The 25,461-nt window shown below is 54.2% G+C and overlaps 1 long non-coding RNA gene across 1 annotated transcript in view; it reads left to right on the top strand.

Moving 5' to 3' along the window:
* The window catches only part of LOC144578145 (uncharacterized), a 51,917-nt gene extending 27,217 nt beyond the window's left edge, over positions 1-24,700 (top strand). The window contains exon 3 of the long non-coding RNA XR_013523373.1: positions 20,625-24,700. This is a non-coding gene — a long non-coding RNA (uncharacterized LOC144578145). The remainder of the gene's footprint in view (positions 1-20,624) is intronic.
* The last annotated feature ends 761 nt before the right edge of the window (positions 24,701-25,461 follow it).

Raw genomic sequence — 25,461 nt, forward strand, 5'->3', positions numbered from 1 at the left:
CTGGCCTCAAGTGATCCTCCTGCTTTGGGCTCCCTAAGTGCTGGGACTACAGGTGTGAGCCACCATGCCCAGCCTGTTTTTACTTTTTAGTTTGAAATAATTTTGGATTTACAGAAGCGTTGCCAAGACAGTACAAAAAATTCCCATATATCCTTTACCCAACTTCCTCTATGCTAATATTTTCCGTAACTATGGTACACTTAACTAGGGAATTAACATTGGTAAAAGGCTGTAATGGAAGTCCAGTCTTCATTCAGATTTCCTCAGTTTCCCCATTAATGTCGCTGTTGTTGTTCTGGGATCCAAGCCAGAATCCCACGTTACATTTACTTGTATTGTCTCCCAGGTCTCCTCCTAACTGTTGACGGTTCCTCAGTCGTCCTTCCTGTGTTTCGTGACCTTGATTGTTTTGGAGATGACAAGTCAGGCAGTTTGTACAGTGTCCCTCAAGTTGCTTTTTTCTGTTGTTTTTTCCCCTGAGGATATGGATTCTGGGGAAGAACACCACAGAGGTGATGTGCCCTTGTCATCACGTCATATCGGGGGTACGTGATAGTGATATGTCTTACTCATGGTGATGTCAACCAAACCTCTCAGCTAAGACGGTGTCTGCTCCACTGTAAAAGCAACTATCTTCATATTCTATCCGTTGGAAGTGAGTCACTAAGTTCAGTTCACACTCAAGGAGATGGAAATGGAGCTGTACCTCCTGCCCCACAGGAGTTATGCCAGCACTGCCTCATTGCTTGGTTGTGACTTACTTACTTCCCTTCCTTCCTTCCTTCCTTCCTTCCTTGCTTCCTTCCTTCCTTCCTTCCTTCCCTCCTTCCCTCCTTCCTTCCCTCCTTCTTTCCTTCCTTCCTTCCTTCCTTCCTTCCTTCCTTCCTTCCTTCCTTCCCTCCCTCCCTCCCTCCCTCCTTCCCTCCTTCCTTCCTTCTTTCCTTCCTTCTTCTTTCTCTCTCTCTCTCTCTTTCTTTCTCTCTCTCTCTCTCTTTCTCTTTCTTTCTTTCTTCTCATACTGAATCTCACTTTGTCGTCCAGGTTGGAGTGCAGTGGTGTGATCTTGGCTCACTGCAATCTATATCTCCCGGTTTCAAGTGATTCTCTTGCCTCAGCCTCCTGGGTAGCTGGGATTACAGGCATCCACCACCATGCCTGGCCAAGTTTTGTATTTTCAGTAGAGACGGGGTTTTGCCATGTTGTTCAGGGTGGTCTCGAACTCCTGAACCCCACCTTGGCCTCCCAAAGTGCTGGGATTACAGGTATGAGCCACCACACTGCCCTCTGGCTAGGACTTCTATTTTATTTATTTATTTATTTATTTATTTTTGAGACAGAGTATCACTCTTCTTACCCAGGCTGGAGTGCAATGGCGCGATCTCGGCTCACCACAACCTCCGCCTCCTGGGTTCAGGCTATTCTCCTGCCTCAGCCTCCTGAGTAGCTGGGATTACAGGCACGCGCCACCATGCCCAGCTAATTTTTTGTATTTTTAGTAGAGACAGGGTTTCACCATGTTGACCAGGTTGGTCTTGATCTCTTGATCTTGTGATCCACCCGCCTCGGCCTCCCAAAGTGCTGGGATTACAGGCTTGAGCCACCGCGCCCGGCTGCTGGGACTTCTAATACAGTGTTGAATAAAAGTGAGATTGCTTCTTGATGTGCTTTGAAGGTAGAGCTGACAGTTTCCTAAAGGACTAGAGTTTTAGTGATTATTATGAACATCAAACTTCTACTGGAGAAAGAGTTGGTGCCCATGGAAGGGGCCTGGGGCTCCGGCTGGGGTGGTGGGGACGGTTTGTAGGGAGCAGAGCGGTTCTGGGCACTGGCAGTACCCCTGCTCGGCAGAGGTGAGAGGTGGGTGAGCAGGAGACTTTCCTATGTGCCCTCCTTCGTCTAGTTTGGGCTTGAACTTGAAGGAACTAACTGGACTTGATGTGATTTTGGGGAAGGAAGACAGGCTGAGACCTGTTTTGGAGTAGGTCCTTGAGCACTCCTCCCACCCTCAATCCCAGATTTCTGCCTTTGGGTTCCCCATCCAAAGCAGTTGAATAGGCAGGAAACATTCCTGGATTTGGAGTAGGGAGCCCTAGGTTGGAATCCTGGCTCTGTAAATGCAGCTAAATGACCTGAGGGGTCTCCCAGCCTCAGCTGCACCATCTGTGGGGGCATGATAGAAAGACAAGGGGGTTGTGAGAATTCACAATAACGACAGCAGCCACACCTGTCTAACCTTACCTTATTTTTGTTTATTTACTTAACTTCCCAAGTTCCTATGAGATAGGTTGTTTTGGGTTTTTTTTTTTGAGCTGGAGTTTCACTCTTTTTGCCCAGGCTGGAGTGCAATGGCACGATCTCAGCTCACCACAACCTCTGCCTCTCGGGTTCAAGCAATTCTCCCGCCTTAGCCTCCCATGTAGCTGGGATTACAGGCATGCGCCACCACGCCTGGCTAATTTTGTATTTTTAGTAGAGACGGGGTTTCTCCTTGTTGGCCATGCTGGTCTCAAACTCCCGCCTCAGGTGATCCGCCCACCTCGGCCTCCAAAAGTGCTGGGATGACAGGCATGAGCCACCACGCCCGGCCGAGATAAGTGTTATTATTGTCCCTATTTTACTGGTGGAGCAGTGGGAAAGGCCCCCAGGTCTCATAAATGGCAGCGGGGGCGTCTGACTCGCGGCCTCTGCTGGAACTGCCAGTTGTGTGTTTGCTTGTGTGGCCTCCTCTTCTCAAGCTTCGGCCCCTCTTGGAACTCTCCCCCGATGGTCTTCCCTACTCTCTGCCCTGCACCAGCAGTGGCGGGCCCACCTCCCTGGGCTCCCACACACTCATCCTCTATGCTCTGCTCACATTAGGGGCTATGTCTTGCTCAGCCTTACAACCCCTGCATCTATCCAGGGACTCAGCACCCACTGGGGCATCAGCGAACCTCTTTTGCCCTGAAAGGCACAGCTGGGCCAAAGCCTGAAGTCATCATCATATAGACCCAGAGTGGGCTCTGACCACACCCTTGGGGGTCACTTCAGAAGGCCTCCTCCAATGAGGCCATTACTCTGCACAAAGCCCCGGCCCAAAGGCATCTGGGAGGCCGCTCTTCCCTCTGCGCCTCCACTAGCCGTCCCCGGGATGCTCCAGGAAGTGCTGTGCTTGACACACGCCCCCATCCGCCACCTCCCAGAGAAGGGACCATTGTGTCCGAAGGGTTAACGAGGGATCCAAGGAAGGGGCCCTTTAGCCATGATGCCCTCTGACCTTTCATAAATCAGAGGGCTGGAGGGCGAGGGGGCTGCTTGGCAGGATTTGGTGGGGTGGGGGCTTAGAAGCAGCTGCGCGCGACGTTGACATTGTTCCCACCATTCTAAGTGCAACAAATCCCTCTATTGTGTTCCTGGTTTATCTGGTTCCTCTTGTTTATGAGCAGGGCTCCTTTGGCAGCGGTTCCAGCCCTGGGCGGGTGGAAAGAGTGCTGGCACGCACCGCGGGGGGAGGGGGCGGGAGGGGGCCGCTGTCAATGCCCGCATTGTCCCCGCGCTTTTTGTTTCTACTGTAATGACATGTTAGAAGAGAGAGAGAGAGAGAGAGAAGAAAAAAAAAAAAGATGCAAGCTGGGGAGGGAAGAGGAGGGCAGAAAAGAAAGAGCAGAGCAAGGGCCTGGTGTGGATTGATGTCTGGGCCTGGGCGGATGTGCCGGCAGCTGGGTGGCTGGGTGAGATGGAGCCAGGCCGGGGTGCCGGGGGGCAGTGTGAAGGGCCAGCCAGCCCCCCGCCCCAGCCTCTGCTGCCTGGCACCAGGTCCCCCCGCCACTCTCCAGCCCTCCTAAGGCAGCTGTGGGGCCATGCCTGAGTGAGGCAGGTGCCGGGGTTCGGGGTCCGCGTCCTTGTGCTCTGGCCTTGCTGTGCCACCCAAGGTAGCCTCTCTAGGTCTGGGTGACCAAAGGCTGCAAAACCGGGGTGTTGGGGAAGAAAGGCTTCTCCGGGTTTTAGAAAATGACGTGTTCTTCTAAGTCCTGGGTCTGTGCGTCTGAGCCTGGGGTGGAATGGGGGCTCATATTGGGAAAGAAGGCCCTGAACTGCCCCCAGAGTGACCAGGCTCAGTGTCAGCTTGGCTCCGGGGTCTGTCTCCCATCTGGGCCTGGTCCAGATGTGGGGGGCAGGAGCTGAGAAGAGCCTCATAGGGGAGGCTGGAGCCATGCTCCCACCGGGCTCTGCCCAAGGGCTCCCAAGTTGTTCACCATTTCGGGGCCTGAGGGTCTCTCCCTCTTCAGGTGGTGAGTGGGCTGTAGGGTCCTTCCAGGTCTAGCAGTCTGGGCTGTATCTCGGGCTATGTCCAGGTTGCGGGGAAAAGCTCATAGCACCTGAACGGGTCATGCAGTCCCATCAGCATCTCAGGGCTGGAGGGGCCCTCTGAGGCCGTGGCCTCTCCCTGGAACTTCCTGTAGGTCTCTCTGTAGCACCAGCCAAGAAGTCACCGCCTCCGCTGGCACAGCTCCAGTGACATGGAGCTCACTCCTCACATGGCTTGCTCTGTCCTTGCCCAGACCAGGCTTTTGGGAAGCTCTTTGTGAACTCTGTCTCCCTGCAGCTTCTACCTTTTGTTCCATTTCTACTCATTGGAACCATATGGAACAACTTAAGCCTCCCCAAGAATCGATTTCCTCACCTGTAAAATGGGCATGATTGTCCCTGCCCTCCCACCACACAGCAGAGGCGATAGGGTGGGCCCTATAGCACGGTCATACCGTGGAACGTTGTCCAGATCCTCCTGGGCTTTGGCTAGGAGCTTCTGTCCTGGGAAATGGGTGGCGACCACCCCTCATGTGACTGAGGGCAGAGTTTGCACTTGGAGTGGCTTTGAGTGAGGACTCAGGCTATAGGCAGGGCTGGGGCTCATGCGTGATCAGAACCAGATGGGGCTCATCTGTAGCTGGGGTGAAAGTTCATTCTGGGAGAAGGCAAAGGCTCAGTCTGAAGTCAAGATCAGGGCTCCGGCTTGAGCCAGGTTAAGCGTTCAGTGCAGGGTTAGGATCAGGGTTATCTCGGGTTTGGAACAGGGCTGGCTTATAGACAGAGTCAGAGATAAGGGTAGGCGTTCATTCTGGATTTAGGGTGATGGTTCACTCTGGGGTCTGCAGGGTAAATATTCCTTGTTGGTTTCAGGATCAGGGTCCAGTTTGTGACCAAGATCAAGGCCTTGGTCTAAATCCAAAAAGTGTCATTTTGGATTTAGAATCAAGCTGAAGTTGGGGCCAGGGTCAGGGTCAGGGTCAGGGTCTGGCCTCAGGCTTAGGCTGGGGTCAAGGCTTCGGGCTATCAGCCAGTTCTGACGGACAATCTCTAACTAGTGCCAAGGCCCCATCTGCAGCTGGACTGGGGTCAGGGATCCGTCTGAGGCTGTGTTTTGACAGTGAGGTGACCCAGGCTGGGCCTGACTCCTGAATGTGCAGTTTTTGTATCTTCTCCCTGCTGAGAGCCCACCAAAGTTTCATATGGTAGACCTGGTCTCCGGAAGTTATCACCAGAGCAGGCAGCACCAGGATGTACCTGTAGGTTCATAGAGACCAGGCCAGATGCAGGAGGGTGTCTTCTCTCCAGTCAGCCCATGGGAGGGGGCCAGCATGTGGTGCGTGAGAGTTGGGGAGGCTGGGGTCAGATTCAGGGGGAGGTTGGCCTCTGGAGGGCAAGGATGGCTCGAATATGTGAAATTCCCCCTCTCCAGGGAGAACCAGGACATTGGCCTCAGGATTTCCAAAAGATTCTTAGGGATGCTTTGGGTCTGGGAAACATAGCTAACGTGGAGATGAATGGGCTGGGGAGGGATGGGGTGGAAGAGGTTGGACCAGGAGAGAAAGAGAGGTCTGGGGGCACCTGGCCCTTTTCCTGGGCATGTGACTGTGTGTGCGTGGACTGGGAAGCTTTGCATATGTGTGGGTGTCTGTGTTGGAGTGATATGGACTTCACATGTTTGGGGCACTGTGTGGCTGTGGGCAGGTCAGAGTAGGGGTACGATGACACTCTCTGCACCCCCATTCATGAGCTGCTGGTGCTGGTGCTTCAGCCCTCAGGCTTGACATTCCCCAAGGGTCCTGGCCATCCCCACATGACTGGCATATGCGCCCTGGGCAACTGTCAGCTGAGAGCCCGTGACCACTGCCCAGTAGCTGGTGACACTCCAGGAGCAGCCTGCCCTGGAGCAGTCCATGGCCTCACAAGGACCTCCCTGGGGGTGGTTGGGGAGTGAGCCCCTCAGGTGACAGATGTGGTCATGACCCCATAGATCACATACTTACCCTCCCTGATCCTCCAAGCACACCCTAAAAATGGCCCCATTCATAGGAATCTGCCCAGGAAATAGATCTGCCCAAGGGAGACAGAGGGAGGGAGGACACAGCAGGGTCACCTGGGAAGTCAGGCCATTGTCTAGGAGAAGGTGGCATTCCCTCCTTACGTGGGTGGGGCCCACAGCAGCCCATTTCTTCACTGGCCTTTTAAGTCCAGTGGGGTTGGGTGCAGTGGCTCATGCCTGTACTGCCAGCACTTTGGGAGGTGGAGGCAGGTGGATCACTTGAGATCAGGAGTTTGAGACCAGCCTAACCAATATGCCTGTAATCTCAGCTACTTGGGAGGCTGAGGCAGAAGAATCGCTTGAATCCAGAGGCGGAGGTTGCAGTGAGCTGACATCATGCCATTGCACTTCAGCCTGGGTGACAAGAGCGAAACTCCATCTCAAAAAAAAAAAAAAAAAGAAGTCCAGGTGGGCCGGGCGTGGTGGTTCATACCTATAATCCCGGCACTTTGGAAGGCTGAGGTGGGAGGATTGCTTGAGCCCAGGAGTTCGAGACTGGCCTGGACAATACAGTGAGACCTTGTCTCTGCTATATATATATGTATGTATACGTACATACGCATACACACATATATGCATATTATATATATATATTTGTTAACTTTTTATTTTTTTTAGGTGAAGTTCACACTGTCCCCCAGGCTGGAGTGCAGTGGAGTGACCTCAGCTCGCTGCATTCTCCACCTCCCAGTTTCAAGCGATTCTCCTGCCTCAGCTTCCCCAGCTAGTGGACTTCGGGGACTGCAGGCATGTGCCACCAAACCCAGCTATTTTGTTTTTTTTGTATTTTTAGTAGAGATGGGGTTTCACCATGTGGGCCAGGCTGGTCTCGAACTCCTGACCTCAAGTGATCCGCCTGCCTTGGTCTCCCAAAGTGCTGGGATTACAGGCATGAGCCACCGCACCTGGCATCCACTAAAAATTAAAAGAAATTTAGCTAAGTGTGGTGGTGCACACCTGTAGTCCCAGTTACTTGGGAGGCTGACGTGGGAGGTTCCCTTGAGCCCAGAGGATCGAGGCTGCAGTGAGCTATGATCATGGCACTGCACTCTAGCCTGGATAACAGAGTGACACTGTCAAAAAAACTCCAAAAAACAGAAGTTGGGTGGTATCAGACGGTTTCTTGCCACCTTTTCCCCTCCACCCCACGGTTTTCTTGGTTCTTCTCTGCTGTCACCATCCAGGGTCAGCTGCACATTCACTCACTTGCAATCAGGGTCATGATCGGGTGTCAGGGCTAGGAGGGACCTGAGCAGCTTCCCATTCCCACACTTGTGTGCACAGCCTGGGGTGAGGCTCTTTTGTGGCCACGCCTGCCCCTTTGCCTGTGGCCACTGGCTGGGCCACTACTGTATACCAGGCCCTCAGCGGGGCATCCAGGGCACAGAGGAGAGTCCCACATGGGGCTACCCTGGGGTGCACACTGCTTTTGAGGGGAAGACAGCCAGAAAGGGAAGGCCCAGGCTGAGGGAGTGCCTAGCTGGGGAAGGCACCAGGAAAGGCTTCCCGGAGTTGCTGACCTTGAACCAAGGCTCATAGGTGAGGAGGAATTGGCCAGGCAGGGTGCGTGTGTGTTGGCTCAGGTTGGTGAGGGTGGCCCAGAACTTGCTGATAAGAGAGGAGGAAGCTTGACCACGGGGCTGCCTTTGCCAAGCTCTTCCTTGTGGTTTGATAAGAGAAACTCTGGTGAAAATGGCAGTTTTGGGGTTAGACCAGGTGGGCTGAGTCTTGGCTGTGACGATTTCTAGCTCTAATTCTTGGAGAAGCCAATGGACTTCTCGGATCCTCAGATTCATTGTCCATAAGAGGGCGTAAGAGCATCTGTCTCCTGGAGGTAGAGTGAGAATGACAGAATCTCATTTCTCCCATCTGTTAAATGGGGCCACAAGACTTCAGTACTCCAATTGTCTAAGCAGCTCTCTCTGACCTTTTTCTATTTTGACCCCAGGCTGGAGTGCAGTGATGCGATCATGGCTCTCTGCAGCCTCGACCTCCCAGGCTCAGGTGATCCTCTCGCCTCGGTCCCTCAGGTAGCCGGGATTACAGGTGTGTGCCACCATGGCCAGCCAATTTTTTTACTTTTAGTAGAGATGGGGTTTTACCATGTTGGCCAGGCTGTTCTGGAACTCCTGGGTTCAAGTGATCCTCCTGCCTCAGCTTTCCAAAGTGCTGGGATCACAGGCGTGGGCCACTGCAACTGGCCAGTCTTTGCATCCTTCTCAGTAAAAATGTGGGGCACAGAGTCCCAGAATACGTACAGATATTCCTCATTTGAAAATTTGATTTGGGGCCAGGCGTGGTGGCTCACGCCTGTAATCCCAGCAGTTTGGGGGCCAAGGTAGGCAGATCACTTGAGGTCGGGAGTTTGAGATCAGCTTGGCCAACATGGTGAAATCCCATCTCTACTAAAAATACAAATATTAGCGGGGCATGGTGGTGGGCGCCAGTAATCCTAGCTACTCCGGAGGCTGAGGTAGGAGGATCTGCTTGAACCCAGGGTGCAGAGGTTGCAGTGAGCCGAGATCGTGCCACTGCACTCCAGCCTGGGTGATAGACAGAGACTCTGTATCAAAAAAAAAAAAAAAAAAAATCAATTTGTCTCCTGAGTTTGGATAGCATGAATCACATGGTGCATTTGATTCTTGAAGCCATTACTGAATATATTTGAGTCCTGAGTTTTGGATAGTGAAGTATATCTCACAGAATTTCTAAGAATCTGGCCAGGTGCGGTGGCTCACGCCTGTAATCCCAGAACTTTGGGAGGCTGAGGTGGGCGGATCATCTGAGGACAGGATTTCATGACCAGCCTGAACAACATGTTGAAACCCTGTCTCTACTAAAAATACAAAATCAGCTAGGCATGGTAGCACATGCCTGTAATCCCAGCTACTCGGGAGACTGAGGCAATAGAATTGTGTGAACCTGGGAGGTGGAGGTTGCTGTGAGCTGAGATTGCACTACTGCACTCCAGTCTGGGCAACAAGATCGAAACTCCCTCTCAAAAAAAAAAAAACAAAAACTATTTAGTTCCCAAATAAGGTCTCAAGGCATTATTTGTTTATTTATTTCTAAATTATGTACGTGTTCTATTATGCTCAGCGTGCACAAAGTAGAAGTTTTAAAATAATGAGAGTAAAAACAAAAAAGAAATAAGTGGACCAGAGGAGGTGGCTCACGCCTGTAATCCCAGCACTTTGGGAGGCTGAGGTAAGAGGATCACTTGAGGCCAGGGGTTCAAGACCAGCCTGGCCAACATAGTGAAACCCCATCTCTACTAAAAATACAAAAAATTAGCTGGGCGTCGTGGTGGGTGCCTGTAATCCCAGCTACTCAGGAGGCTGAGGCAGGAGAATTGCCTGAACCCAGGAGGCGGAGGTTGCGGTGAGCTGAGATTGCACCATTGCACTCCAGCCTGGGCAATAGGGCAACACTCTGTCTCACAAGAAACCAACAAAGAAACAAGCAGAAATAAGCACTGAGATTCTCCTTCTGTACCCCACTGGGTCACTCTGTGTCCCAGCTCTCTCTGAAGACTCCTGGGCTGTGACAGGGACTGGGGGAGAGTGCCTCCAGAGTGGTTTTCCCAGACAGCAGTGGGGTCTGGCAGGGGACCTAGCCATAGAAGGTATTTGCTTAACAGCACACTTCACTGTGTGTCCATCCCACCTACACCTGGTGCTGGGACACCGAGGAGAATGAGATCCAGCATTTGCTTGAAGGACCTCTGCGATGTCTGTCTTCTATTATCAACAGGTTACCACACACGGAAACTGTTTCTTAAAATCTATGGAGGCCGGGCGCGGTGGCTCACGCCTGTAATCCCAGCACTTTGGGAGGCTGAGGTGGGTTGATCACGAGGTCAAGAGATCGAGACCATCCTGGTCAACATGGTGAAACCCGTCTCTACTAAAAATACAAAAAGTTAACTGGGCATGGTGGCGCATGCCTGTAATTCCAGCTACTCAGGAGGCTGAGGCAGGAGAATTGCCTGAACCCAGGAGGCGGAAGTTGCAGTGAGCCGAGATCGTGTCATTGTACTCCAGCCTGGGTAACAAGAGCGAAACTCCATCTCAAAAAAAAAAAAAAAAATCTATGGAAAGGTCTTCTTCATAAGTCTGTGTGGGAGTGGTGCTTTTTTTTTTTCCAAAATGGTGGTGTATGTGATAAAATATATGTAGCCTGAAATTTCCCATCTTTACTATATTATTTAGCATACGGTTTTGTGGCACTAGGTACGTTCACCATTACCACCATCCATCTACAGAACTTTTACACCTTCCCAAACTGAAACTCTGTGCTCATTAAACTCTAACTCCCTTCCCTCCAGCCCTGGTGATCCCCATTCTACTTTCTGTCTCTATGATTTTTTGGGGGGTGGGTGGAGTCTCACTCTGTCTGCTAGACTGGAATGCAGTGGCATGTGCAACCTCCGCCTCCAGGGTTCAAGTGATTCTCCTGTCTCAGCCTCCCAGTTAGTTGCTGGGATTACAGGTGTGCACCACCATGCCCAGCTAATTTTTTTCTTTTTTGAGACAGATTCTCACTCTGTCGCCCAGGCTGGAGTGCAATGGGTGATCGCAGCTCACCGCAGTCTCCTCCTGGGTTCCAGTGATTCTCCTACCTCAGCCTCCCGAGTGGCTGTGAATACAGGTGCCTGCCACCACGCCTGGCTAATTTTTTGTATTTTTAGTAGAGACGGGGTTTCATTATGTTGTCCAGGTTGGTCTTGGACTCCTGACCTCAAGTAATCCACCCGCCTGGTCCTCCCAAAGTGCTGGGATTATAGGCGTGAGCCACCGTGCCTGGCCCTGCCTCTATCATCTTGACTACTCTGTGGACCTCATAAAAATTGAATCATATAATACTTGTTCTTTTATTTCTAGTTTATTTCACTTAGTGTGATGTCTTCATGTGTCAGAATTTCCTTCCTTTTTATGACTGAACAATACATTGTATGGAATATGGCACATTGCGTTTATTCCTTTATCGATGGACATCTGGGTTGTTTCTACTTTTGGCTATTATGAATGGTGCTGCTGTGAACTCGTGCAGTCAGATTATCTGTTGGAGCCCCTGCTTGCAATTCCTGGTGCCTTTTATAGAGATAATTCTTTGACAAGCTCTCCTTGGTTTTGGGTCTTAGAGATTATGGTTTTGTAAGCTACAGCATGCTCAGAGGACTGGACCAGATGTTTGTGGAAGCATAGACATTATGGGGGTGTAGGAAGGCAGGGAAGGGACAAACATGGGAAAGACAGACACTTGGTCTCACTGAGAAGGCCCCAGGCAGACCGGGTCTGGGAGGTGGGGGTGCATCCATGCAGGTGCGAAGGGTCAAGGGAAGGTGGTGCATCTGAGGGCATGATTTGAGCGGGTGATTTGGTCTGGCTGAAGTGCATGCAGGGCACAAAGGAGGCTGGCAGTGAGTGAGGACCAGGCAGTGACGCAGGGACTCTGCCTACTCCTGCAGGGTTGGCAGGACCCTGGAGGGGTCATGCATAGTGCTGTGGACCAGGCAGCAGAGTCCATGGAGGGAAGAGGAACCTATGGAGATTCTTAGTAGTAGAGGGGAGGGTTTTGCTTCATCCCAGGGGCTGGCTCAATCGTTGGTGCCACCTTGAACCAGGGATGCCTGGGATGCCAGGGAAGCCAGGTGGAGCTGAGGCCTCCACCCCACAGCAGGTTTCTCCTTTCTTGGCATCTCCAGGCCTCTTGGAGGTCCCTTCCATCTCCTGGTGTCCTCCTGGTCCCTCCAGCCACCCAAGAGGACACTTCCTAGGCATCTTGGCCTCTTCACATATTTGACTGTTTCAAGACTTAGCTCGGTCTCCTTCCCAAGAGATGTTGCCAAATGTGGTCCCTTCACGGTGACATATGTGCGCTCACTTGCTCACTCACACATACACATGTGTGCTCATGCACTATCACAGCACACACAGATGCACTCAGTCACAGCACACATGCACATACAGACATGCAGTTATACACACAGTCACAACACTCACACGCACATGCACACAGTCATGCACAATCATAATACACATGCATACAGATGCCCACAACTCACAGATACACATGCACTCACACATGTGCATGCACTGACTCACACACACATGTACTCACAATCGCACACACACATCCACACAGTCACAACACTCACACATTCCCTGACAGCCCCCTCGTTTCCCTGCCCACGCCCTTCTTCCTTCTCTCTGGTTTCCAGACTTCTCTGGGGGTGGAATACGAAGGGCTGAGAACCTCCTGGGTGTCGGCCCACAGCCTAGGCTCCTTCAGCGTCTCCTCTGGCTAAGTCCTCCCGATAGTGCTGCTGGGTGGATGTTATCACCCCATTGTACAGATTGCACAAACTGAGCCCAGGCTGCTGATGGTTTCACCGGAGCTGAACACGGGATCGAGGCCACTCAATCTGCACCCTCCTTTGGGCACTTTCCGTGGCCAGCTTGGTGTTGTTTCCTATGTATGAAACTCACTTCACCAAGGTGACATCCTCCCCAGGGCCAGGGCCATCTCTTCCTCCTCTGTCACCTACATGGGCTGGACTCAGGAGCACTCAACCGAGGCTCTAAAATCGATGACTGAATCTAGAAGTCAAACCGGCGGCTCTAAGGAGCCACCGTTGTGCCCTCATGCTGTTCCCTCTGCCTGGACCGTCCCCATCCCACCGTCAGACTCACCTTTCAGAGTCCAGCCCTGGAGCCCCTCCTCGAATATTCCTCCCCTGTCTCCTCCCCAGTGTTTGGTTCGAGGCCCAGATCTGTCTTACAGTGCTCTTCTCTGTGGGACTCTCGGTAGACTTGTTCGTTTACCCATCTGTCTCCCCAATAGGACAGGGAGTTTCCTGGGGACAGGGCTATGTGAGTCCAGAGATGCTTTCAGGGTCCTGGACAATGTGCTCAACAGAGGACCTGGAATCTTCGTCTCATGCACTTGGGTTTCAATTTGCTGAGAAAGATGGACTCTGCTGCTTGCTCTTGGGAAAAGGTTTTGGCGGAGGACTCTCCTCAGGTGCCCCTGCCTGGATCCCCCCTTGCACCAGAAGACTGGCCGTCAGATGCCTGGTATTTGGGCACCAGGTTGGGGAGGAGGCAGTGCTCAGTTGGTGCCTTGTCCATCCTCCTGAGCACTGAAGCCCTGAGTAGGCAGCTTCTGAGCAGAACACTCAGTTCCCCGCTCTCTCCCTCCATGCCCAGGGCAGCTGGCTTGCTTGACCCAAGCATGGGCAAGTGAGAACAGACTTAAAAGAGGCCAACAGATCCAGGACCCAGCGCTTTCTCTGCCACCAGCCAGCACTCACTGCTGTGTGACCTGAGGCCAGGCAGACCACCTCTCTGGGCCTCAGTTTCCCCCTCTATAACACCAGGAGCTGGTCTCCATGATCCCAGGGCCCTCCCCAGCTGTGCCCTTCTGCAACTGTGAGATTCTGAGAGCAAGGGAGGGAAGGCGGGATGGCCCCTCTTTCCCCACCGCCTCTCTCTGTCCCCCAGGGTCACCCCAAAGCCGCCCCCTCCCCCGGCTCCCTGGAACTTCCCTGCAGCTGCAGGCCTGGTGAGACAATTGGGTGTTTTAGAGAAATACATTTTTGGGCTAATTTGCCATGCATAAGTGTTTCTCTTACCCTTTAAAGGCAGAGAACAAAGAAGCCTTTCTGTGCCCAGGCAGGCTGCTGGGGAGGGGACGCAGCTGTACTGGGCTGGCGACCCTCCTCCCTCCCCCATCCCTGCGAGCGCCCCACCACACCGCCCACCGCCCCGCAGAAGAGACGGCCCGGACTTTCCCAGCCTCCCCCAGCCTCCTACCCCGGCTGCCTCAGAGTCTCCTCTGGCCCTGCCCTGCCCCAGCCCCCCTCCCAGCTGCCCCAGGCAAGAGGGAAAGTGTGTGTGGGTGGGTGGATGGACGGGGAGGGGCGTGCATGGAGAGACAGCAGCTTTCCATGTGGCCCGGGTGGCGAGGCTCGCTTGATGGCGATGGTCTGCGGGGTGTGTCCGTGCCCCAGGGGACTGTGCAGTGTGTCATGGGGTTGCAGGATGGCGTCAGTCCTCAGGTGATGACTCGTTAGCATCTAGGGGGATACAGGTGGTTCGTTCATTCATTCATGCATTCATTCATCCATCCTGAGTTCCCCTACCTGCAGGCCTCAGCATGCTCCCATGCTGGGTGTGGGGCACCTGTAGTTCTAGGAAACACACTGAGTTCATGTTCTTCTCAGAGGATGTGGCCTCTGGGAGGGATTGCACGGACAAAGGTGTAGAGGCGTGGAAAGGAGGCGTGTCACCCATGTGGAGTGGGGGTCAAGAGCAGCTCAAGGAGGTCTGTCCTTCTCTGCTCAGTGAGGGTGGTCCTGAAGCTGGTGGCTTCCTCAGCATGTCCTCCTTGGCCACAGTTCACCGACCACACCTCTGCCCAGTCCATTCCTTCCGCCTGGAACTCCCTCCTCTCCCTATGCTGTTCTGAGACCACATCTGCCCTCATGTGGGGCCTCTCATAGCTCCCAGTCCTCCTGCACCACGGCCTGGCCCCTCTGCCGTCCTCATTTGCTCCTGCAGTACACCCAGAGACAAATGCTTATGTGCACGCCGGCACACACACATTCCCCCGCCTCCCTACCCAGGCCTGCGAGCAGCCCACTCCCTATCTGCCCCTCCCCATCCTCACTCACTCCTCCATGTCTTCCCCAGCACTCAGTGCAGGTGGGCTCATAGGCAGGGACGCTGGACACCCCCCTCCACGCTTAGAACAGCAGCCACAAATGTTTATTGAGCCCTTACTGCATGCCACAGTGTGGTGGACACCAAATGCACTGAATCACAACCATTTACGCAGTGGCGCTATTACTCGCCTATGTTCTAGAGAGGAAAACAGATATGTAGAGGTTGGGATTTTGCTAAAGATCACCCAGCTGGCTCTTAGGGGAGGAGGTACCATAGTCTGAGTTGTAAGCCATTGTAGCTGCATCGCCAAGCGACCCGCTCCCTGGAGCCTTCTGGGACCTCCTGGCCCACTGACCGCCCCTCTGACATCCTGTAGCTTGTTCTGTGTGTTCCCTTACTGCCCTGTGTGCGTGAGAGACAGAGAGACTGCGCTAGAGATGTGGGAGGCTATCACATGAGAACGGTGGGGACCTGGGTGACTTAGACAGAGCCAGAGCCAGGGGCGGAGGCTCCCGTGGGCTGCTTTCCTACTGCATGGCACTGCCTCGTGGGGGGGGGGTTTCAAGACTGACAAGGGATTGGGAGCCCCTCTCACAGCTCCATCTGGTCTCCCCTGAGAGTGACACATTTGGATGGCACAAAGACACCTCCCTGTTCTCCAGATGTCAGCATAAGGTGACTGATAGGGGGATTCATAACGCTCTATGCCTATGTATGCATGTGTGCATGTGTGCATGTATGTGTGTATGTGTACATACAGGTGTGTATGCATGTGCATGTATGTGTGCATGCGTGTGCACAAGTGTGTATACATGTCTGCATGTGCGTGCGTGTGTATGTAGCACATCCATATGCATCTGTCTCTGGGTGTGCTTGGGAGACAGAGGCGAAAGCAGAAATTGGGGCAAGGACAGCGGCCACATGCCACTGTGTCCCTCTGTGGCATGGGGAGGAAGGGGCAGCCACCCATCCCGCTCACACTCCTGCACACACACCCTCTGGAGGTCTGAATGAAATAGGCAGAGAATGGGATGTGGCTGTTCGTCCTGGGGGCTTGAGGTGGCTTTCCACCTTTCCAGTGTGATAGGCGGCAGCTCCCAGGCCGGTCTGAACAGGGACTCTGCCAACTCTCCAAAGGCCTCACAAGCCCCAGCCACTCCATCACAGCCCATTGATGGGCGCTTATGGGTGTTGACCGTGTGCCTGGCTGGTGAGCAAGGCCTGGGGTGGGCAGGAGAGGACTCTGCCCTTTCAGAGGAGCGCACAGTCTGAGAGAAGAGAGCACCCTGAAAAATGGAGTTCAGGGGTCTGAGGAGAGAGCTGTGGCCTGCAGGGTGGGGTGGTGCTGGTGAGGGCAGCTGAGGAAGGGGCGTCACCCACTGGAAGGTTTGCAGCTTGGGGAAGGAGGCTTGAAGATTGAAGATGGGTGGGGAGTGGGGGCATATCACAGAATCCCAGGATGGGAGAGGTCTTTGGAAATGACCCTATCTAAGTCTGGCTTATCCAAAGGGGAAAACTGAGGCCCAAGGATAGTGCAGGATGACTTACCTACCACAGCGATGGAGTCATTTCAAGTTAGTTCAAAGAGCAGTTCCTAAGCCTGTTGGGCACCAGCCTGACGATTAAGCCTTGAATAAGGCTCTGTCTCCACTGGCTATGGTCTAGTGGGGTGGTAGACAGACAGATAAGTGCCACCCTGTGCCAGGAGTGCAAAGATCAGTGTGTACAGGGCAAAGGGGCAGGAGGGTAATGGAGGACTTCTCACTGGGCAAGACCTCTCCATGGAGGCAGCATCTGGGTTAGGTTTTGAAGGATGCAGAGGAGTTTGAGGCTGACCACAGAATGAAGGGACTGGTTTCCAGGTACCTGGATGGTTCAGGTTGGTTTCTGTTTTTGCCATCTGCAAAGCAGCAGCCAATCTGCCCCCCATTAACACCCCATTAGCTGGAAAACTGCAAGCAAGCTAGGGAAGGCAGGGGGTTTTGGGGTGTCCCTGTCCTGAGGCAGAGGATTGGATGCAGGGTCTCCCAGGGTCTTGGCTTTCACCAAGGCACTACCAGGTCAGTCCTGGTTGTGGAGCCTTCATCCAAGCTCCTTCCTATTCAGCCAAGAAACGTTAATTGAACACCAGTTGTGAATGAGCCTTGTAGGCTGGAGACGATTTCAAGAGGCAGAGTTGGGGGAAAGGCATTTGGGAAAAGGGAACAGCATGAGCAAAGTTGCCAGTGCTACAGCCGCAGTAAAGCACGGAAGCAAGGGCTTTTCGGCAAGCATCGTCTGTTCGTTTGGCTCAAGCATGGGGCCACCGACGGGACAGTCGAGGCAGCTGGGAAGATGGGCTGGGCCTGCTGCTGTGGCCAGAAAGTCTGGGCTTTCATCGGTGGCAAGTGGGAAATACCAGTGGATTTTGAGCAAGACTGACTCCCACAAGATCCCAGATAAGGCTGGGAGCTTGAGAGAACCCAGAAGCCCCCTGGGGAGCCAGGGGATGTCCTCTGAACAGCCATGTGCTGGTAAATATGTCTCGCAACCGGCTCTGTCCGTGGGAATGGGAGACAGAGGTAGACTGCCAATTTACATGGTGTAAAAACTCCCATCAGGGCAGGCTCCAAGCTCCCAAGGTAATATCGACTGGCTTGGGTGATTCCGGAGACTTTCACAGTTGGCTCTCGGGAGCTGGTGTGAGCTGACTCCAGCACCCTGCCACACCCTGGGTTATAAACTGCGTTTGCCCCAGACTACTAGTGGTCAGCCCTCCTTCTCTCTGGATCACTCCCATGGTGCCCTGCAAACCAGAGCCCAAGGACAGAAAAGTACTCTGTGGTCTGTCCAAGCTCAGGGGACCGCTGTGGTCAGAGACCCCAGGCCTGTGGGTTTGAGCCTTTGCTCAGCTGCTTATGTGCCGGGTGATTCAGGCAAACCCTCACTCATCTGGGCTGACTTGCTTCGCAGGGCCGCTCCTGGGATTAGAAGAGGCCATAGAGCAGGGAGGTGTGGGTGGGGGAAGGATTGTGCTGGGAAGGCCTGGGGAGTGTGGGCAGTGGTTCCCTGGGGATGAGGAACAGGCCCTCTCCCACCCCATCCACAGGCCAGTCCCTTGACAAATCCATCAGGTCAGTCTGCTGTCACCAATAGGGGGTGGGAAAGGCAGGTTGTGTGAAGTGAGGAGCCTGGGACAGGATGAGGGCTGGAAGAGCTACAGAGCTATGAGGGTCCCTGGGCAAGACGTTAAGGAGGCAGGCACAGACACACTGCAGCCTCGACCTCCTGGGCTTAAGTGGTCCTCCCACCTCAGCCTCCCAAACAGCTGGAGGAATAGGCACTAGCCACCATTCCCAGCCTATGGAAAGACAGGTCTTGGCAAGTGTCACTGTCACCCCCTCCCTCCTTGTCCCTTGGGAAACTCCTCCTTCATCAGGCCTCAGTTCTAGCTCACTTCGTCCAAGAAGTAAAGGGTTAAGAGCGAAAGTTTTGGTGTCATTCCCTCTGCAGGGCCCTGGACAGTCTGCTTCATCTTTTTCAAACTCATCTGGAAAATGGGGACAGTAATACTGCAGAGCTCGCTGGGTGGTTGCAAGGATGAAACGAGATGCTCTTGGCTCGGAGGAGCCTGCTTCTGACAACAGGGATGCCTCTTCCTTGGCTACTGCCCACACCCATGTCCCCCACCGGCCCCAAGTAGGCTTGGCACTCTGAGTCCCTACCACACCATCCGCTTAGCCCAGGTAGTATTTTTTTTTGAGACAGTCTCACTCTGTCACCCACGCTGGAATGCAGTGGTGTGATCTCAGCTGACTGTAACCTCTGCCTCCAGGTTCAAGTGATTCTCCTGCCTCAGCCTCCTGAGTAGCTGGGACTACAGGTGCCCGCCACCACCCCTGACTAATTTTTGTATTTTTAGTAGCGACGGGGTTTCACCACATTGGCCAAGTTGGTCTTGAACTCCTGACCTTGTGATCTGCCCACCTCGGTCTCCCAAAGTGCTGGGACTACAGGCGTGAACCACCGCGCCCAGCCTAGCCCAGGTAGTAATTATAGCCATGTCCATCTTCCTTCATGGAACATCCGTAGTCCCCCTAAGGGTGGGGGCTGGGTCTGATTCACCACCAGGTCCCCAGAGCCCAGCACAGGACCTGGGCAGGCATGGATGTCACACGCTGTGCTGTGGTCCTGGTCCCCACCAGCACCAACACCCCATCCCACGCACCTGGCTTCACAGGTGTCCCGGCTGAGTGGCTGCTTCTCACTCAGCCTCCACTTCCTCACGTGTGACCCGGGTGACCTCTGAGGTTACTTCCAGCCTGAAAATGCTGTGAGTCCATGTCCTAAACCCGCGTCACCATCCTGCCCCCAGACCAACCCCTCCCTCCCCTCTTCCCTGCCCCATCAACGGCCCCACTGTTCTCCAGTGACCCAGGCGTGATGCTGTGGAGTCATTTTTGACTCATCTGTCCCCTTCATGCCCCGTGGCTAGTCATCAGCCATGATAATTTCTCCTTCAAAACACATCCGTAGTCCCCTCCCCAGCATTCTAGTGCCCTCTGTCTTGGCCTCCATTTTGGTCTGAAGTCTGGAGATTTTGTCCACTTTATTTTTTTATTTTGATTTTTTTGAGACAGGGTCTTGCTCTGTGGCCCAGGCTGGGGTGCACATCTCAGCTCACTGCAGCCTCAACCTCCTGGGCTTAAGTGATCCTTCCACCTCGGCCTCCCAAATAGCTGGAGGCATAGGCACAAGCCACCCTACCCAGCTAATTTTTTAATTTTTTTGTAGAAACAGGGTCTCACTCTGTTGCCCATACTGGTCTTGAACTCCTGATCTCAAGCGATTCTCTCACCTTGGCCTCCCAAAGTGCTGGGGTTACAGGTGTGAGCCACCGCACCACACCTGGCCTGATTTTGTCTATTTTCTTTCTTTCTTTTCTTTTCTTTCTTTCTTTCCTTCCTTCCTTCCTTTCTTTTTCTTTCTTTCTTTCTTTCTTTCTTTCTTTCTTTCTTTCTTTCTTTCCTTCCTTCCTTCCTTCTTTCCTTTCTTTCTTTCTTTCTTTCTTTCCTTCCTTCCTTCCTTCTTTCCTTTCTTTCTTTCTTTCCTTCCTTCTTTCCTTCCTTCCTTCCTTCCTTCCTTCCTTCCTTCCTTCCTTCCTTCCTTCCTTCCTTCCTTCTTTCTCTTTCTTTCTTTCCTTCTTTCTTTCTTTCTTTCTTTCTTTCTTTCTTTCTTTCTTTCTTTCTTTCTTTCTTTCTTTTCTTTCTCTCTCTCTCTCTCTCTCTTTCTCTCTTTCTTTCTTTCTTGATAGAATCTCACTCTGTTGCCCAGGCTGGAGTACAGTGGTGCGCCATCTCGGCTCACGGCAACCTCCACCTCCAGGGTTCAAGCGATTCTCCTACCTCAGCCTCCTGAGTAGCTGGAATTACAGACACCCACCACCACGCTCAGCTAAATTTTGTATTTTTAGTAGAGATGGAGTTTCACCATGTTGGTCAGGCTGGTCTTGAACTCCTGGCCTGGTGATCCGCCCGCCTCCAACTCCCAAAGTGGTGGGATCACAGGTGTGAGCTACTGTGCCTGGTCGATTTTGTGATTTTCCAACTGATCGGTGTCCTCTCACCTTCCAGCATGACCATCTCCCGGGAGAGCTCTGGAGTTCCACCATTGCCGTCCTCCCAGACACGCACAGCGGGTACCTGGCAGGGGAAACTGCTTCATATCCATCACCTGCCCCTGAATCTGTCAGCCAGGAGCTGAGCTGCTGCCTCATGGCTGAGTGTGCCCAGAAGAGACCGGGCTCTCTGCCCATAGTCAGGCACACAGTCCACTGAGCTCTGCTATTCCTTAGGCCCAGCACTGGGCATGGGACAGGGAAACCAGGATGCTTGAGGCACAGGCCCTGTCCACACTGGGACCAGGGATATGGATGAATGATGCCACATCGATGCAGTGCGCTGTGGGAACCTACGTCAGGTGGCGGACGCCCCTCACGCTGCCCGGAATTGGGACGCGTCACAGAAGACGGACAGTTGAGCTGGGTCTTGAAGAACAAGCAGGAGTTCAGTGGAGAGGGCGCTTCAGCAAGGACGCTGCCTGGATGCTCAGTTATGAAGGCCTTCGGGGCCAGGAGGGGTGGCCAAGGTGGGAGTAGGGGCGGGCAAGCTGAGAAGCCTGGTGGGCCGCCAGGCAGAGGCGAGCTGCCTTGGGAATCCCTTACTGCCGTCCATAATGCATGCCCCACGCACGGAGCTGACTTTCTCAGGTTGGGAGGCAACGCCTCTCTCTAATCATCAGAGCAGCACCTGTGAGCCATCCTTGAACCCCGGAGGTTGAGGCTGCAGTCAGTCATGATCGGGATACCGCACTCCAGCCTGGGCCTCAAAAAAAAAAAAAAAAAGTGGGCAAAATCTCAAGATTTTGCAGAGAGTTGCCCACCCTAGCCGTCTTTCTTCGCCAGCCTTGTCGGGGGATGGGGCATGGCTTAGCACTCCCATTTTACAGATGAGGACTCTGAGACCTACAGAGAGGAAGGCGCTTGCCCAGGGCAGCCAGCTAGGCTTTGGTAGAGCCGGGCCTGGAATTTCCCTGACTCCAGATCCCAGAATCTAAAGGTTGTAGGGGGCGAAAGCCTGGTTGCCCAGTCCCTTTGGGGTAGGGATGGTTCTGTAGGACCAGATGGGGTGACAGGCCCAGCTGCTGGGAACCCCAGGGCTGATCACTGGTGCCCATGGGGCCTTGCCAGGGCAAGCCCTGCTGGGCTGGCACAGCCTCTGAGGCCAAGCTGGCTCCCCCAGTGCAGTGGGGGTGGGGAGTAGGATCTGGCCCTGGGGAAGCAGGAGGGACTGGGTGTCGGATTTGTGTTTCCACTTGATTTCCTCAGTTGTTTTCCAAGAGCTGTGGCAGGATCCTGAGGGGAGGGGCGGAGGTGGGGAAGCCACCGGAAGGCACCAGGGCCCTGCTGCCTGCCCCCCATGTGACTCGGCTGACTGACGACAGTGCCGCGTGGAAGGGCCTCGAGGCTTCCGTCCTGTGCTTGCTGGGTGAGGGTGTGACGTGGACGAGGGCACTGGGCTGGCGCTGGGCAGCTCCTCGTGACCCACGCCGTCTCTAAGTGTGCTGCCCACTTGGGGCCCCAACCCCTTTGATTCTGGGAGTCAAGAGAGGCCGTGACCGCCACTGACCCCTATTCCCTGCACTATCCTAGGGGTCAGGTGGCTGGGGCCAAATCTTGACAGGGCAGGGTGCCCCAACACCTAAGGCTTGGCATGGCCACTCAGTGTCTTCCTGGCTCCCCTTGTCAGCCCTCAGCCCCTTTTGCCTCCTCTGCTCCCACTCCCACTGTTTCAGCCTCACTGCCTCAACACCTCCATCTGTCCCCCAGCTCCTTGAGCCTGCTCCCTGTCCCAACTGGTGGTGTTTTCGACCTTCCAGGGCTGCCCCGGGCTCTCACTGGGCCTCGGGTCACAGCCTCTTCCCTTCCATGCACCCCTGAGTACCAGGCCTGGCGGCTTCCCCAGCCTGTCACGGAGGAGTGGGGTCAACCACTCCTGGCTTCAGAATCTGCTTGGCCACTTCCTGGCTGCGTGGCAGGTCCCAACCCTTCTCTGGGCTCCAGCTTCCTCCCCTGAGAAGCAGGGGAGGGGATAATGTAAGCAGCGACTCCCAGCGCTGGCTCTGAGACCGAAGTGCCCAGCACAGGAGGGGTGGGGAGGCAGTGGAAGAGCTCAAAGGAGAGCCAGGCCACTTGGAGTCGGAATCCCAGTGCTGACACCAGCTGTGCAGCCCTGGGCCTCTCTCTGAGCCTCAGTGTCCCCCTCTGTAAAATGGGGATAATAATAGCAGCTTCCCCTTGGGACAGAATGAACAAATCCCAGGGGAGACCTGTCAGCCTGGGCTTTCTGGGGGGGTTGTGCCTGCGCAGCTCAGAACAATGAGTCAGAAGTAGCCAGCAAAGACATGGGGTGGGGGCAGGGCTTGAGCAGAGGCCAGAGGAGAAACCAGTAGGGAGCTTTCGGCTGGGAGTGGTGGGAGGTGAGACCTGGGGCCCTGGCCTAGGGAGGGCTGGGGCTTTCCAGGACACCACCCCAGCCTCCCCACCCCACCTTGCTAGCCAGGGGACTGACATCCCTCCCTCCTCCCCAAGCAGATTCCCTCACCTTCCCTTGTGCTGGTCCTTCCACCTACGAGCTTTCCTCGCACCTCTTGGCCTCTGCAAATCCTGCCCATCCCTCCATAACACACACAGTGTAGGTCTTGCTTCTTCCAGGAAGCCTTCCCTGCTCTCTGCCATAGCCATCTCTCTCTCCCCCTGTCTCTGTCTCTCTCAGTCGCACACCCTTCCGCGGCATCGCCTGTGGCACGGACTCACCACAGTGGGTTATTCTATAAATGGTGCACGTCTGAGCCCAGTAACTGTGAACAGCAGGGGCCTGTGCGGGCTTTACACCCAGTCTGGGGTGCGCACACCCTCACCTTGCCTGACACTCAGCACCATCCTACGGGGCCAGGGGATGAGCCCATTTGACAGATGAGGATGCTGAGGCCTAACAGGCCTGCCCAAGGCTCCACCGCAAGTCAGCAGGACAGGTGGGAGTCAGGGCTTCCCTGTCCAGGGCAGGGGGCCTAGCAGGAACTGGTTTCCTTTCTGTTCATTTGCCGTCCCTCGGTCTAGCCTGGTCCTGCCCTCTGGGCCATACAGCCTCCCTCTCCTGCCCATCGGCCTTTCTGCCATCTGAAACCCCTGCTACCGTCACTGCTTTCTGCGTGACTGCCCCACCTCACTCTCCAGGTGCTGCCTGACACCCGCAGGCACTTCATACGTGTCTGCTTCATAACCACGGCTGAACTGAGGCACCACCGAGCCACTGGAGCAGCAGAGGAGCAGGGAAGCCCTGTGGAGCGGGTGGGAGGCACTGCCCCTTCCCAGCCGGGTGACCATGAGTCGCAGCCTCACGTCTCAGAGCCACCTTCCTGCCTCTGAAGGGCAAGCTGCCTTCTTTTGATGCACCCAGAAAGCTACAGGGTGGGTGTGGTTTTACTGATGAGGAAACTGAGGCTCTGGGAGGCCAGGGACCAGTCTGAGGTCATGGGGGGCACTGAGCCCCCGCTTTTCTTTTTTTTTTTTTTTGAGACAGAGTTGCGCTCTGTCGCCCAGACTGGAGTGCAGTGGCACAATCATCTCGGCTCACTGCAACCTCTGCCTCCTGGGTTCAAGCAATTCTCTTGTCTCAGTCTCCCAAGTGGCTGGGATTACAGGTACCCACCACCACACCACGCCCAGCTAATTTTTTGTATTTTTGGCACAGAAGAGGTTTTGCCATGTTGACCAGGCTGATCTCGAACTCCCAACCTCAGGTGATCCTCCCACGTCAGCCTCCCAAAGCACTGGGATTATAGGCGTGAGCCACTGTGCCCTGCTGAGCCCCGGCTTTTCTAGGCTATTTGCTGATGCCATGGCATCATGAGGCTGGTGGGGCAGGGAATGTCCTCAGAGCCCTTTGAGAAGCTTTAAAAACTCCCTCAAGAAGAGACTTCCTTCTATGCAACTAGGGCAGTCCACAGGCCAGTTTCCCCTTCAGGGGCCTGGGACCCCCATTAGTGAACTGCCCCCACGAGCAAGACTGCTCTCCTTAGGAAACTGTCCTAGAGAAACAGGCCCATTCTTAGCACATACTAGATGCTCAGTAAACATTTACCGAAAGAATGATTTGTATCTCATTTAGGAGGGGTGGGAAATGGGGGAGGAGTGGCTGCAAGGGATGGGGTTAAGAGAGGGGTTAAGGAGAGCTGTGGCCAAGGCCTGTGGGTCTCTCAGCTTCTGACCTTGACCTCCAGAGAGTCCTGTTGTGATGGGAGCTCAGACCACACCTCCCCCAACCCCCCGATCACAGCCCCTAAGTGTCCCTCATGCCGAGCCTTCCCCCAGCGTTCAGAGCTGGGTCCTCCAATCCCACGTGTCTGACTCCCTTTCCCACACACTGGCCTCCTGGCTGTTCCTAAACTCGACAGCACATTGCCTCCCAAGCCTTTCATGCTGTTGCCACTGGCTGGAACATTCTTTCCCCAGATATCCTTCCTTGCAGGGGTCTCCTCTGACCACCATATCTAACATAACACCCCTCCCATCCCTCTCCTGCTTTGTTTTTTATTCTGGAACTCATGGCTACCTGCTGTTAGCTTGTAGGGTTACTTGTATACTGTCCATCTTCCTGAGGAGAGATGAGAACATCTGCCCTGTGAGGGCAAGGCAGTCTGTTATGTCCACTGCTATAGCCCCAGAGCTGGAACAGTGCTGGGCACACGGCCGGTGCCCAACCAGGGAAGGAAGGAAGGAGGTAGAGAGGGAGGGAGGGAGAGAGGAAGGAAGGGAGGGAGGAAGGAAGGAAGGATGGAAGGAAGGAAGGAAGGATCTCTTTATTCTGCTAATGAAAAACCATACTCCTTTTTATGTTATGTTATTTTATT

The sequence above is a fragment of the Callithrix jacchus genome, chromosome 1 (assembly GCF_049354715.1).
Source record: "Callithrix jacchus isolate 240 chromosome 1, calJac240_pri, whole genome shotgun sequence".
Lineage (NCBI taxonomy): Eukaryota > Metazoa > Chordata > Mammalia > Primates > Cebidae > Callithrix > Callithrix jacchus.